A 15530-nucleotide genomic window follows, 5' to 3' on the forward strand; every position below is an offset into this window, starting at 1 on the left:
TAACCCTCGTCAAACACACAGAGGGAGCGAAGACCTCGGGCCTGAAGCTCACTTTGCTTTAGCCCGAAACCAAACGGCACGCCGTCGCTGAATTTCAGTCGCGCGCGCCGCAGTCAGTGTAAATGCCAGTGCGAGCAACGCTGTCAAGCTCGGGCAAACGCTGTCATATAGCCGCACGATGATGCCCGGTATCACCATTTTTGCTTTGTTTTTTGTGCGTAGCATGCTTTTGCATCCTCTCTTACTGTCTACAAGTGTCGTGATAATGTCACGATCATCCCAGCATCGCCTCCAGTCGAGCACATCCACGCGGGCAGCTGTTGAAGCTGTCCATCAGGGGACAGCCTGCCCCAGATCTAACCCCACGCACGTTCAGCCTCCGCCTCATCCCCTCGCCCTTTTCCCAGGTTTTGTTGCCTATTATGGCGGCAGGCTGTCACACGTACCGACCCGATCTCTCCAACATTACGGCCCGGCGGAAGATAAAGTGGTCACTCGTAGCCGCACCTCTTCACTACGACGGATGTGTGTGTGTGTGTGTACGAGGAGGGGAGGGGAGTGGGTCGGTAAGTGTGTGGGCTGGATCAGTAGGATTGCTTTTTAATCTGCCGCCGTCTCCCCACAACAGAGCTCTGAGCTTTTAGAGCGAACAGCTGGTAGTGTCTACCCCCAGACCCACGTTACTGCACTGCACGGAGGACGAACAGGCTACCTGTGACTTTACACCTCACCAATTAAACCTCAATTTACGCTAATACTGTACAATAATACATGTCCGTGTCATATCTGACACGAGGTGTTCGGTTCATCATTTCACGCCGCCTTGCTGTGTTATCACTCCTACTGTAGTGTTATGAAATAGCATTCATGAATGATGCGAGGGGCGTTGGCTCGCTCGCTTGCGCGCCCTTGCCAGAAGGATCTGTCAGAGTGTGGCGCTGCTCTGAGGATTCGCCTGTCAGATTCGGCCTTATTTGTCAGTTTGCTGTGATCCCGCTCCCTCGGCTTTGTCGTGTCACCATCTCGACTGCTTCAGAGGGGCTCCCGGGAGTCGCCCCCCACACCGAGGGTGTCTATGACGGGGCCTCGCGTAGCCGACCGACATCGGGTCAGTCCACGCCGAGACAGACGGAACGCTAGAGCTCTACCGACACAGCCAGTTACGAGGATTAAAAGAGCTGCGATGATCTCCGGAGGTGCGAGGAGACAAACAAAATAGGTCTCCCTCTTTATGCGGCATTGGCAATTTTTTTTCAATCCATTTCATATCAAAGAAGCACTACACATTTGACGGGAAAACTGTCAGAAATTGTTTTATTTTACACCTCAAGACACGGTAGCACTATGTAAACAGAGTCACTGCACTGATTCCATGGAACTGTAGATGGACAAAACACCTTTCAGTAATGAAATACAACATCACAACTAGCCATGGCCACAAAAGGGACAACGTTTTTGAATCAACACGACATAGAAGCACCACAAGTACAGGATTCACCGCAGGCCCATTGTGTTGGATCGTACAGCTGCACCTCATGAACTAACTCAATATAGACAAGACACACTCTGTGCTCCAGGCTGTGTATTGCAATCAAAAAACTATATATTTCTGTTGCTCAAGACCGACTCGGAAGCATCCCAGAGTCACATGCTCCCTCAAAACATTTCTGGCAGCCTACAGGGATCACAATCACAGCAGGAGGGGACCAGAGGGCGACCCCTCCGTTTTTAATTCACAAATGTCTCGACTTTTCAAGGGGGTATTTTTGCATCGAGTCAAACTCTCATTTTTTAAAAAGCATAAAAGTCACAAACTCAATATGCTGCTCACTTGAGGATTACAGACTCAGACATATGTGAATGCAAACAGAGACGCGCGCGTACACGTGTAGACCCACATGGCAGCGCCAGCTCCCCGGTCCCGGGTGGCGAGCGATGTTTTCACACTTGTGTGAGGGAGATTGCTATTTCTGCGCGGAGCCAGATAACTCAATTATTAATCGCGGATGCTGGTGCACTCACTTTACCTCTGCGAGGAAGGGGGAGGGTGTGTCTCGCTCGGAGTGCGTCTTCCATGTGTCTATGTGCGCGCCTGAGTGTTGCACTGCTGCTGACATGCCACGCCGCGCAGACGGGAAGAGGCGAGGGGGGAAGAAGGAAAAAGGAGCTGTCACAAACATGGCAATCAGAGAGATAAGACTCGGGAGGTGAGGATCAAAGAGCAGAAGGAGAAGGGGGAAGGAATTACTTCCCCTATCTTCCCTCTGTGCCAACTGTGCACCTTCCATTCCTCTTTGGCTCAATAAACGGTTATGAAAAAAAAGAAGAAGAAATTGATACACCGGCAAAATAGAAAACTGCGGCGTTCAACTGTTGTGCACAGGGAAAGCGTGTTAGGCAACTTGTGTAGTCTTGCTCGTGTGGTCTGAAACTAAAAACACAACATTTGGAGTCTGCAATTGATAAAATGACATTTACCTTTTCCACAAAAAGTGAAAAAAGACGAGCCATGAGGGACAGGAGACAGGAGAGGTATGATATGTGAACGTGGTGGTGGCTTGGGTAGTGGGTGCATCGTGGGGTTTGTAGTGGCTTTATGGGTGGAGGTCCACTTAGCCACAGACCTTTACACAGCAAACTGTGAAGGCCATGACTCAGTGTGTGCTGCTGAGAGTCCACAAACAGCTGCTGAGCGCTGCCCCTAGAGCACATTTATCACCCCTGACACCATATGGAGTCCCAGGAAGTCTTGAACAAACACGCTGCGCGCACACACACACACACACACACTTAGCCTGCAGAAACAGACATCATGTTCACACACACACACACACACACACACACACGCGCGCGCACACGTACATGTAAACAAAGACGAATCTTCGCACACAAATGATTTGCCCCCATGCAAATTTGACCTGCACACGCGCACACAAACACTCGCCCATGACACATAGATCAAAACACACTCCGAAGGATATTTCTACATCTGCACATTTAGCACATTTGTTGCCTTTTCCCGACATCAGTCTTTGACTTAAAAAGAAGTGAAAAACGTGCACATGTAGGACAAACACATAACTCTTTGTCGGCGGCAGCCTATCTGCGCTTGTGCCTCTGCCCTTCTTTCCCCGAGGACGACTCCGGAGAGCCAATTGGAGCCAGTTACACATGTCGTCACTTCCATTTACCACACCACACCCGACCCAGTGGCTCTTTTCATCAGCTTCATCTTTGGTAACGCTCCCACAGACACATAAGACTGTATATTATGTACATGCAATTCACAGAAAACACACGCAACGGACGAACTTCGCTGTCTCATTTTGACCGATCACACACACATGCACACAAATACGAATTCACACGCACGTCCCTCCACTTTAATCTCCAGGACAGGCAGACTCGAGGAGTGATGTATTTCGAACCATTCCCTGGGGCTTTCACAGGATCGAGCCACTACTCAATCTGATCCCAGCGCTCGTTTTCTATGTCAGCAGTTTATGAATCCACACCCCCTTAGCCTGAGTTTCTCCAGGTGTTCGTGTGTGTTTGCATGCGAGCCGATGTGGGGTAGGAGGAAGAGGAGATGTGGAGTGAGAGAGAGAGAGAGGACAGACACAGGAAGAACGGCACTGCGATGAGTGCATGCTGCTAGTTAGCACACCGTCTGTGGCATACGCCCCTGTGGTTTTGGGTGAGTCACTCTCTGCACTTGCAAGCTTGCATCCAGTCTTACATGCGTCAATGTGCAACTGTTTCTGTTTTGAGTGTGTACGTTTTTGCAGACCCCGACGAAAGCGCCACGCGAACCCCCCACTGCTCTGTAAAAGCTAAGCTCTGACACGACAAGGCCAAAGCGCGGCAGGCACACCCCTCGACCGCCGCGCCACAATCTCCCATTCACTGCCCAGTGCTAAGTACCTTCCCGATGACTGTGTCCAATTTATGCCGGATATTAAATTTCCATTTGAAAGGTGGCTAGTGCCCATTGCGCAAGTGTTATCGTGGCCGTGCAGACATAGAGGGAGGCCGCCCCGCTCGTCAAAGCCTCAGACGGAGAAGACATCGATTTGATTCAGCCTTAAAAGCCAGGTCAGCCTGAGCACTGGCGGCTCGTGGAAAAACCATTACGGCAGGTGAATTCTCAAACGTTAACCTACATGCATGTTTGCCATCACTCTCGCTCTCTCCCTGACATTCCCACATAGCAGCACAGATGGAGAGGAGACAGAGGAGAGAGAAGCTCTGTGGGTTGCTCTCAATGGAGTGAGCGTGCTCCTCTCTTGGTGAGTCACGCTGCCTTTCTTTGCACGTCTTGTCCAAGGCCACCTACCTTTACACCTCCACTCCTGCGCATCAACTGCTGAGTTACAACTCCTGCTCATCCATAACACTACTCGCAACCGCTGACACTGTAGAAAAGTCACAGATGACTAATACGATCCAATTAAAATGCCTGCCGCAAGACTGAAAATGATATTCAATGTTTAAAGCTCAAATCTGTGACTTTTATTCGTCAGAATATCATTGTTTTATACGACCTGCCGTCCTCTTCGTCCATGTCAATCCAATATCAGAAATAATCTCTGTCCCTACTAACCTGCCTGAAAACATATACCCCCACATCAGGCACTCATTCCTTGTGTTAATAGGAAGCTGACATGCAGCATGGATGTATTGTTAGACCTGGATATGGTACTGCTGCTATGCCTTTCAGACAATATTGCCCAATTGCCATTGCAGCAACCTCGAGTTATACACATAGTCCATTATTTCTCTTTATGTTGTGTATTTTGAGGCCATGGGGTTTTAATCTTTGTAAAAAAAAAAGTGAATGACGTCACTGCTGTGTATGAGTACTCTATGTGTGTGTTTCGGGAATGAGGATCCTTGCTTTGTTAAAGCAAACGCTGCACAGATGTGCAAAATTAAAGGTAAAGACAGGCCTTCTTCTTCACACATTTAGATATTTTGATTTTGTGATTTTAGATTTATTTTGTTTTTTACTTGTCAACCGCTGCTCTAATTTTTTTATGAACATATTAACCACGTAATGACTGGATTACCTGACATGACACTGTGGGCACATTTTCATAACCACTCATGTCAAGGTTTCCTTCAGGGTATTCTAAGTTGGAAAGTCATATACCTCATATGTGAAAGTTTATGAGGTAGCAGTCGTCCATTCACAGCAACATCATTAATTCATTTCACGACTGTCTTGGTGAGGCAAAATTAAAGGTAGATAAAAAGGGACAGGAATGTCCAACATGGGGAGAAGAGAGAGCCCTTGGATTCATTTGTGCAAAGCATGTGGTCCAAATGTTTATGTGAATTCTCTCAGTGCTTTGATAACAGTGCTTTGATAACAATGAGAAAGACATGAAAGTGGCAAAAAATATATAACATGAATATTTTACAGGCATTGATGCTCAGTATTGAAAGAAAATAACACAAGTGGCAATCTCACTTGGTGTTTGCCCTGCTGGCCTCACTGTGTCCGCTGCCAGCGAAGAAGGACGTGTGCGACGGCGTGAATCACGTTAACGTAGTGCAGGGGCTCGGCTAATTGGGTTCGGGCACAGCTTGGTTAATTGGGATTACAGAGATTCCATGACAGCGACCACGCTGACAGATCCAGCTTGCCATCGATCAGATGTGTGAATGAAACGGACAAACACAGTGGGTGCTTTCATTAAACAAGTGTAAACACATGCAAATGCAACAAACCACACCCATGCACACACCCATGCACACGCACGCGCGCACACACACACATACACACACAGGTATCAGATAACACTGGGTCTTCAGATCATTTCTGATGGAGGGAGGGTGGAGGTGCATAGATCCCATCTAATGTACTACAAAATAAAGTAGGATATAATCAAATATTATACAAAAGAAAGTGTTGAAAGTAATTGTGGGTATTCACATAAAACAGAAGTGAATGGCTAAATATATATATGGATTTGTGTGCGTGTGTGTGTGTGTGTGTGTGTGTGCTTAAAAGACAGAAAGTGTTGTGAGAGAGAGAGACCACTTGGGACGTCAGCTCTCTTTCATGTGGAGGTGAATACATAAATAATAAAATTAAATCAGCAAAAACAGCCCAAAATAGCCCCAGCCCTTCTCTCAATAACACACACACGCGCACACACACACACACACACACACACACACACACACACACCATCCTCGAATTTAGAAATCTATGTATTAAAATATCAAACGATGACAAACAACAATAGTTTTTTTGACGTCTGACACACAGGAATTAAAATGGTCTGGATACAGAGATGTCAGTTCTCCTGATTAAAAATGTCCTTTTGCTAAAAAGGAAAAGGTAAAATAGTAATTGTCAGCAATGTGGTTTCATATCTTTAGGCTTTGATTTGATGCGCTGCCTGCCTCCGCAGCTATATCCATTATCTGATGGAAGCTACGTGCAATCTGCAAGGTGTCGGGGGAGCAAAAGAACTAAATAAAGACATTTTCAAGGTTTTCAGGCACTGAGAAATATCAACCCCAAATGTGTCAGTTCACTTCCTCACTAAACTGCTGCCTCCTAAAATAGCTCAGTGTTTCTGTGAAGCCAGGCTCCTGATTTAACACCAAGACAGACAGATAGGGTGTGTGAAGCAAAAAATAAAGGAGAAAAAAAAGGCCAATGCATAAACCACAACATCCACCCTCGCGACAAGCACACAACTCCACTTCAAGATTCATGTTGTGTGATCCTTCTACGACACACATAGTTTGGCAGCATGGGGGGGTTGATATGGAAAGATCACCACACCTCTGAATGTGTGCTCAACATATTTTGCCCTGTGACGAAAGTTCATGGCTTTTATTTGACTTTTCAAATGCTGAGCTGACCTCACAGAGAAAAAATATCAAGCCAACTAGTTTGCCGCCAGCCAGAAAACCATAATCTAGCCTGGATTAGCCCTCCCTTGCTTTTTGTTTGGATTCTCCTGTGAACTATTCTTTGGAGTCGAGGCAGCATCTGGAGCTCAGCTGATGTGATCTCTCTTTCCACGAGCCACTCTTATTAAGCAGCGCCATTAAAGCCGGAGGATTCTCTTACTAAACCAATCAATATAGGATCTGCCTTGCCACGGTCCCCAGGGCCCTCGACTCCACCCTTCATTCTTCCACCAGCTTTCAATGTCCCAACAGTCTCGCTCATTCATAGTAGGCACTGGGTGGAGTTTATGAATGTGTGTGTGTGTGTGTGTGTGTGTGTGTGTGTGTGTGTGTGTGTGTGTGTGTGTGTGTGTGCATTTGTGAGATCCTGCACACCCAAGACAGATCTGATACCAAACGCATCGCTGTCTAAAACCTGAGGAGGTGAAACAGGTGAAAACGGTCCTCTGAGGCCGAGCTGAGGAGCAAACCGCCTGTTAATGAATAAATAAACGCACCGGTCGGCGGCGTGCATGCCTCGCTGTCCTCGCACTCTTTGAGTGCAGAGGCTGATCTTCCGTCACCAAACACCTGTGTGACTGTCAAGGGAATCAATACACAGCTACTGTCGCGAAGGTGAACTCGCCCGGCAGCCCACGCTGTGGTTACACTGGCTGTGTGCGTCTTGAACAGGAAGAGACAAGAGCGACAGTTCATATTCATGTTTCTATCAGAACTGGGTTGCCGATTGCACACAAATGCAAACTGCACACAGTTGACAGATGGTTTTGGAAGGTGTAGAAACACAAACACTGCCTAACAAACAAAAAATCCCATAACATTCAGTTATGTATCATGCACCTTACTGTGCTCAGTCCTAATACACGACTAGCTTGATAAATAATACATTAGTGTACAAAAACACATGGAATGGTAAGATTGAAGAACTGCATAAATCACACTTTGTACAATATGCTTTTATCACACTTTTCTAGTAACTTCTTACTGAAATATTTGTTCACAAGAGAGTTTTCATTTTATCTGTATTATTATAATCACATTGTGATGACACATGATGACATCACAACAACACCATCACGTGACACTGGTCCCCAATAAGCTTTGCTTTCACCGTTTTATTCTCTTGGCTACCGGGACGAGGTTTGACGTCTCTATGGAACCGCGTCCTATCCCCGGGGAGAGAGAAATGGCAGACCGTGGAAAAGTCAAATTGACACAAACAAACTCGACCTCACGAGAGAAAAGGGAATCCTGTTGACCGAGGTAATAAAAGCAGGCGAAGGAGGAGAAACGAGAGTGGAGGGAACTGCGGCACTTAAACAATACGCAATGTTGGTCATTTTTTTAATACTAGATCAGTAAGTGACCAGCCTACGAATGAATACTACTGGACGTAACTTGAGGTTCTTTGTTGAAATTGGAGAATGCGATTGTGGTCCGTTGACGCTTTAAAACATCTCCGTCTGATAGGCATCACTAACAGCGACTGTGTTTGCTGGTTGATAGCGGGAGTTCTCTTGCTTCGTCAGGTGAATTTTTGAAGAAACACACCTGTTGTTGCCACCACCCTGCCGATATGACACTCAGCCTAATTCGGAGCGTGAGTGCTGGTTATGTAATCCCTCCCTTAAAGCAAGAGAGCAGACAGTGTTTTTAATGTTCGAGCGTGCCAATCCAAGAGACTTGAAACACAAAGCAGGCCAGCGATAAGGAAGAGTGTCCCGTCCTCCGCTAATGAGGCCCAGATGATTCGCTCTGTTTGCACAGATTAAACTGTTGTTGGAATAAAAAAAAAAAACACTTCTCCGCCCACAAAGAGTGACAAACTCTTAAACTTTTAGAATAAAAAACCCCAAAGCGGTCTCTTTTCCACATGGATAAAGAGTACACGCTACTGTAACTGTAGCTACAAGGCACCGAGCACCGGGTGGAACGATCCAACAGCCGGCAGCAGAAAACCGAGGTCACAGTGTGATGTACTCAAAGTTTGACTGATTCAACATTACTTAAACCAGCGATGCTGTGCACCCGCAAATATCTCCGTGTTCTATTACACTTTTTTTGGACATTGTGGCTGTAACCACCTTCGGGGGTTTTAAACGTCAATAGCAGCTGTTTGCTTGAAAGTTAGAAAGGAAAGGGACAATGTGGCAGTGACCATGGTAAAATGACAAGTGGGAAACCATATTTTTAACATTTTTAACAGCACTGTAATACTAAATATGATGTGGGCGTTGAGGGGGTATTTGCTCAGTGTTTACTGCTGCTGGGGACTTTCCAAATCCAGCTGATAAGAAGCACTTAAGAAGAAAAAAACCGATCTACTAAATCGGTTGCAGGTGTCAGTGGAGGCACAATGTAACATTCGATTCCAGTGGGCTCATTTTCCCCACAACAGATCCCTCGATGAGGACCTGTGGGTCTGCTAATAATGCAGAGTAAAATCCAGTGTAAATATCGAGATAATAAACCACCAAGCACGAGCTTCGGCGGAGAGGAACGTCTGCTCTCCACTCACGAGGATGGAGTCGATTATCACGTATAATAATGGTGCTGCGACGGATAGAGCGAGCATTTTGTTCAATAATCTTGTATTGTGATTATATGATCACATTAGACATAATGGGGACTTAACATCATATCTATGTAAAATGCTGCTTTTGCTTTGCTGCTTTATTTTATCGGGTTTGCTCTTGTCGTGTTCGGGGGCATTATACCGTAATGCTGCTGAGACATGAATCAATACTTATGAATTACAGTGCTCCTGCTCTAATGGCAGCCTGCTGCAAGACTGTGCCCAGCCTGACATGCATTCAGTGTACACTGAGATGACGGAGACTGAACTCCCTGTGCGATCAACAATCAACGAGGAGGATCCTGTGTAACTGCGTGTTAAATGTATAAAAAGTCGACACAATCGCAGGTGAAAAAAGATGAAGGTCTACCTGGTCAGTGTCCTTTTTCTTTTCATCACCAATCCGCTACACCCTAACTCGTGATCTCTAGTTGCTATGGAGATTTTTTTAAATGTCCTATTATACGTATTCACTGTCAATGTTTAGTTCACTATAGATTTACACAATAGTGTAAAACTTTTCCTTGCAATCATTTATTCCACTTTCTTTCTTCCGTGCCAATTTCCGTTCCCTTAGCCTCAGCAATGCTTCTTATTGCCCTGTACACAGCATTAATAATTGAGATCATTTCATGCAGACATTGAGTTTTGGTGCCCTGAGCCCTTTGGTCATGGATCCACGGCACTAATGGTGGGTGGCAGGCTAGTTTGCGGCCCCCGCACTCCGAGTCCAGGGCAAGGGCACATCTGTCTGGCTGGTTGGCCAATGTGAGCTCCCCCCTGGTCCCCGAGCTATCATGCACAAGGCCGACACACACACACACACACACGCACACACGCCCGCGCGCGCCGCATACGCATTTTGAAGATTCCCGGACCATTTAGTCTGTGATCTGTGAAGGTCGCGTCACACTTGTGCACCTTTTACAAACAACCGAGAGTCACAGACAGTGACTGACGTTTATCAAAAGCCTCAATAACTGAATTACGGGGCTCTGGTCTCTCTTATGAACTCTATAATTCTCGCTTAGAGACCCACCATCATATGCTCTCTCTATATTAAATATATACTGTACATATATGTGATATCATGGTAGTTTGTGTGAGAAGGAATTGCATTGGTTATAAGAGAAAAGTGTATGTGTGTGTGCTGGTGAGTGGGGTAGCTTATAGAAGTGTGTGTGTGTGTGACTGTGATAACCGATGTGAAAAAAGAGACAGATTGTTGGTGACTTTTGGTTGAAAGGATTTCAATCAAACCTTAATTCTCATTTTCCGATTGGCCTACAGCCTTCTTCAAAACAAAGCCCGCACCTATACAAACTGGCATAACTGTTCAGGCTTTTGGGAGAATTTAAATCAATGCAGTCAATTTAAATTTTCCCTTGTCATGTTTAATCAGAACAATAGCAAGGTCAAAAGCAGCAGGATTCGTCCAATTATTAATTTCCTCCTCTTTGTCGTTTTTGTAGGAGCTGCGAGCCAGCCGTGAATCAAAAAGTGCATTGAAATTTACACTTCAAAAAAACTATTCTAAGTAACATTATTCACTGCAATTTTCTCTTAGATGCAGTTTACTGTCATTCTGTTTTACACACACACCACTGTTCTCAATCTACTCAACAAACTACAATTTTCTCAGGCCTATTTCAGCATGTGTCTTTATTCACACAAATCTGTGTGTGTATACTGTGTTTGTGCAGTGACTGTTTACTCACCCAAAACTGCCATCGCAGTGTCTGAACATTTGCCAGCTAGCAACGTACACTGCGGACTGTGTGAGTGAGACGTTACACCTGTATTGGTGTCACAACCAAAACTCCGACTGACCACAAAACAAACCTCGCGAAACTTGAGGAATTTTTTTCCGATATAATCCTCTTTTTCTTTGTGTTCTTGAAGTAGAGTCATAATTTGCGTCTGTTCACGTCTACGTGCATTTTTCCACTGATTCTGGATGCGATCACTTCGTCCCTAACACTTGCTTCACTGTTCTGTCCTCCTCACAGAATATTAGAAAAACCTCTCAAACATAATGCAGCCGCATGCACGACACCGTCACTAACTACGACCTCATTGCTAAAATGTATATGATTTAATTAAAAGCTCTAAAAAGGGTCTCAACAAAAAACTGAACATCATGAAAGTCAACTTTATAGCAGAACAGTTGAATTTGTCCACATTCAATTGTGTGTGTGTGTGTGAGTGTGTGTGTGTGTGTGTGTGTGTGAGAGAGAGAGAACAGAAGTGTATGACAGCGAGCACAAGAAATCATGATTGGGGAGGATTGCGCATTGTATTGTAATGCTGTGTTTGACAGCAGTCATGATTTATGATTCGTAAATATTATCCCTGGGCCAAACGTCTGCATATTTGAGATATGTACGCATGCACATGTTGCAGACGAAAAAGGGAAGACGCTGTGGTGGTGCAGGTGTGTTCATGAGATGAAGGTGGATGGAGGCTGGATGAGGGGGGGGGGGGGGGGGGGGGGGGGGGGGGGGGGGGGTGCTCCAGTCCTGTCGCCTTGGGTGCATCAGCAGCAGGAATTGTTCTCTGCCCTGTGGGGGCCAGCTGACTGTTCTGTCACCCTCCACAGAAGGCTGACTCTGCCTTAAAGTGCTCGGCCCCGCGCCTGCAGTTCGACATGCTTGATGTTTAATACATACACGGGGTGAGTATTGAGAACGCCTCGGGAGAAATGCAGCGCACGGGCTGTAAGGGAGGGAGGGTTTCTTTTTCGTTCTTTTTTCTCCCCTCTCTTCTTTCTTTTTTGTCAGTTTGTTGAACAACCAAGAATAGAGGAGCCCCTGTACAAAGTGTGCGTGGGCAGACCGGGAGCATAATTGCCTGGGATTCGAACCAGAGCTGGAGCTTCAGCGCAAATTTGAAATACGCCCAGATCAGAGAGTGGAGCACCTCTCAAAAGAACGCGGGGGGGGGGGCAGCGTCATACTGGTGATTGTGTAGTGCACATAATGACATTACGTATCAGGAAATATATGTCACATCCATACATGACGCTTCAGTTGAAATAGCAGTGGTGAATTGAACACGTAGGCTGAAATGTGCCCGTGATGCCTCTGCAATCAGCAGGAGTGTGGTGTAATTCAGGGCATCGCTCCTCAATAAGGCAGGAGAACGGGCCTCAGGGGTGACCCTCCTGCTTAAGTCAACACAATGAGTGTAATGAGGTGAAATACGTACACACGCACACGCACACACACACGCACAAACACACACGCACATCAGGAGATGGGAACCCTTGGTGCATAGTAAGTGGCCTTCATTCATCGACATGCACCGAGGCTGCCGTAGTTCCACTCACACCCACGCCCACACATTCAGCAGCACAGGAAGCGTTTCCCTCCGCGGCTTATTACAGGTGAGGAAGAAATAACATTGCAGAGCGGATCAGACGATTTAGTTGCGGTGAGGATTAATATTGCTTATTGATTCACGTGGACACCAGATCATCTCAAGGTGGGCAGCTTTTGCTTTTCAAAGAGAATATTGCATCTCAGTGGGTAGAATTTATATTTTGGTTAAAAAAAATTAAAAAAAACACTGATCAATTTGGAAATTTAAAAAATGTAAATTGATATTAAAAGCCAGTGTTTCTCTTTGACGTGTCGGTGCACACCATCAGCTGTGAGAACATAGTGAACATAGAGGCACTGATGCCTCTTCTCTCATCACGTATACACCCTCCAGGCCATCAGCGGATTAATGATGGATGCCTCTGATAGGCGACCCCCCCCCCCCCCACCCCACCCCCGACAAAGGCTTTCGTGATTAGCCCCACGGTGACACTGTGGCCGCAGCGTGCAACACATGTTCCCGCTAATCAAAACTTTAAAGGAGCACGACGGGCGGACCACCCGGTCCCCAGCCGCCGCAGCGCACGGCGTCAATCCTCCATGCGCGCATGCATTAAGTTACGGGTGTGGGCGGGGGGTCGGGGGGGGGGGGGGGGGGGGCACCATTTCCAAATTAACATGGCAACTTTCACACTTCACTGACCAAGCGGCTGTGCTGCACTTTACTAGGAAGCTCATGAATGATTGATCAGACAGGTGGGATCGAGTGGGTCACGATCCGGAGGGAGGCGATGAAGAGGTGCACCCCCCCCCCCCCCCGTCCGTCCGTCCCCGTCCGTCCGTCCCCCCACCACCCAATTTTTTTTTTTTAAAGCATGTCATCAAAGTGGCCCCCACACGACAGAGACAGAGGTCGGGTGTGTTGTACTCACTGGCCCCCCCGGCGCGTTACAGCAGCATCCCGGTGTCTCGCGGCCAGCTCTTCGGATGAGTTCTCCCGGGACAGCGCGCCTCGATCCTCACTCTCATTCTCTGGACAGCTCCAGCCTCCTCACAGCCTCCTCACAGCCCCCCCTCGCTCTTCTTCTTGGACATCACATGAGGGTGGAGGGGGGGTTAACCGCTGCATGCGCAACGAAATCCGCCGGTAATTGTCGAGGTTCTCAGAGGTTCGTCTCTCAGAGCGCGGAGCACAAAGTGTCAGCAGCGGATTCCTATTTGAGGGGATGCTTACGCGCAACCGGAGGGGGCTCGCCTCCTCCTGCCTCCCTCATCTGGCTCCATCAGCTCTCGGTGAGGCAGCGGCACCATGTGACTCAAGCCACCGTCAAGACAGACACGGTGACGAATTTAGTTTCCGGCGATAGATTTCAAAATAAAACATGTCAGGCACCATTATTCATATTTTATCCAAAGAGAATTAGATCTCGACGGCATCAAGCTAAGGAGCTTTTACCCAAAGTATCAAACAGGAAAAGCTGTTAAGGGAACTTTACTCGAGCTCCATTCTTATTTCTGTTAATGCGCAAAGTCATTTTGAACACTCACATATGAAACTGAGAAACGTTTTTGTTTTATTTGTAGGTTCAGTGCCACTGCAACGACCAGTGGCAGAGAACAGCACAGCCTTAAGTTTTTTTGTAGGTTAAAATCATTTTTAACAAAAATACAAACAAAATACAACTTTAACAAACTTGTCTGGTGTTTACCTGTGAGCTTAATGGTCCCTGGGTGCACGATTAAAAGAGTCCCCGGGGAAACGAGGTCCTCTCTATCGTTCCGGGAGGGGCCTTACTGGCAGGAAATATGTAAAGGGGGTGGCTAAAAAATTTCGGTTTTGTTTTGTTAGTTTTAATGATGTGTTTATGATATATTGAATATGAATTTTGTCTGGTTTGTGTTTTTATAAGTATTTGTTTTGTCGGATACTGTATTGTTTTTTCAATGTAAAGATGTTTGTATAAAGGTCACCTTGTGCACCCCTGTTTGTTGGTAGCACCCAAAGGTGAGTACTATATAAAGCTGCCCTTTGTTCCAGCTCCTGTTGTTCATTTCTGGCTCGTTGCTGTACTACCTTGTTATTGTAAATGTATGTTAATAAATGCCCCTGTTTAGGGTTTGTGGGATCTAAGGCCTCATCCTATCGTTCATCACCTCACACAAGGTCAGTCTAACATTTAATGTGTTGCACAACATCTATATTTAGGTTATTAGCACTTACATTTGTATGTGTTTGAACATGTCACATTAATCAACAAGACTGATGAAATGCAATGAACTGTTTTTCAGTTGGCCACAGTCAGTAGGCTATTCTGCAAGCTAACCGTATGCTAACGTGTCCACTGCCCATCAAGCCTGAAAAAGCAAGTGGATATATAGTGTGGGGTTTGTTCAGTAAACCAGAGTCAAAATACCAGAGGGAAAAATAGCACTTGCAATCGGTGAGACACAAGACTCTAAATGTGTTGAGGAGATGTTTGCACCTCAGATACTACTCTTCAGTCATAACAATTTAGGGCTACGCTAAAAGCTTATTCCCAACAGCCATGTTGTAGGCTAAGATAGTGTTTGTATGTATCCCCTTTAGAGGTATAAAAATTGGAATAATAAAAAGCTAAACCTATTTTATATTTTGGACAATCAGAGAGATTTTGAATATTTGATTTTTACTTTTGATTTAGCCTATACAATTCCAAACCTAT

The 15530-nt window shown here is 46.1% G+C and overlaps 1 protein-coding gene across 2 annotated transcripts in view; it reads right to left on the minus strand.

The window, feature by feature from the left end:
• Positions 1–14250, minus strand: part of LOC118317472 — a 35533-nt gene extending 21283 nt beyond the window's left edge. The window contains exon 1 of one of the 2 annotated variants that reach the window (XM_035646200.2): positions 13761–14250. The gene's annotated coding sequence lies outside the window, so the exon portion shown is untranslated. The remainder of the gene's footprint in view (positions 1–13760) is intronic. The other variant, XM_035646199.2, reaches the window with a different exon arrangement.
• Between the last annotated feature and the right edge of the window lie 1280 nt (positions 14251–15530).

This window comes from Scophthalmus maximus, chromosome 3, assembly GCF_022379125.1.
Source record: "Scophthalmus maximus strain ysfricsl-2021 chromosome 3, ASM2237912v1, whole genome shotgun sequence".
NCBI lineage: Eukaryota > Metazoa > Chordata > Actinopteri > Pleuronectiformes > Scophthalmidae > Scophthalmus > Scophthalmus maximus.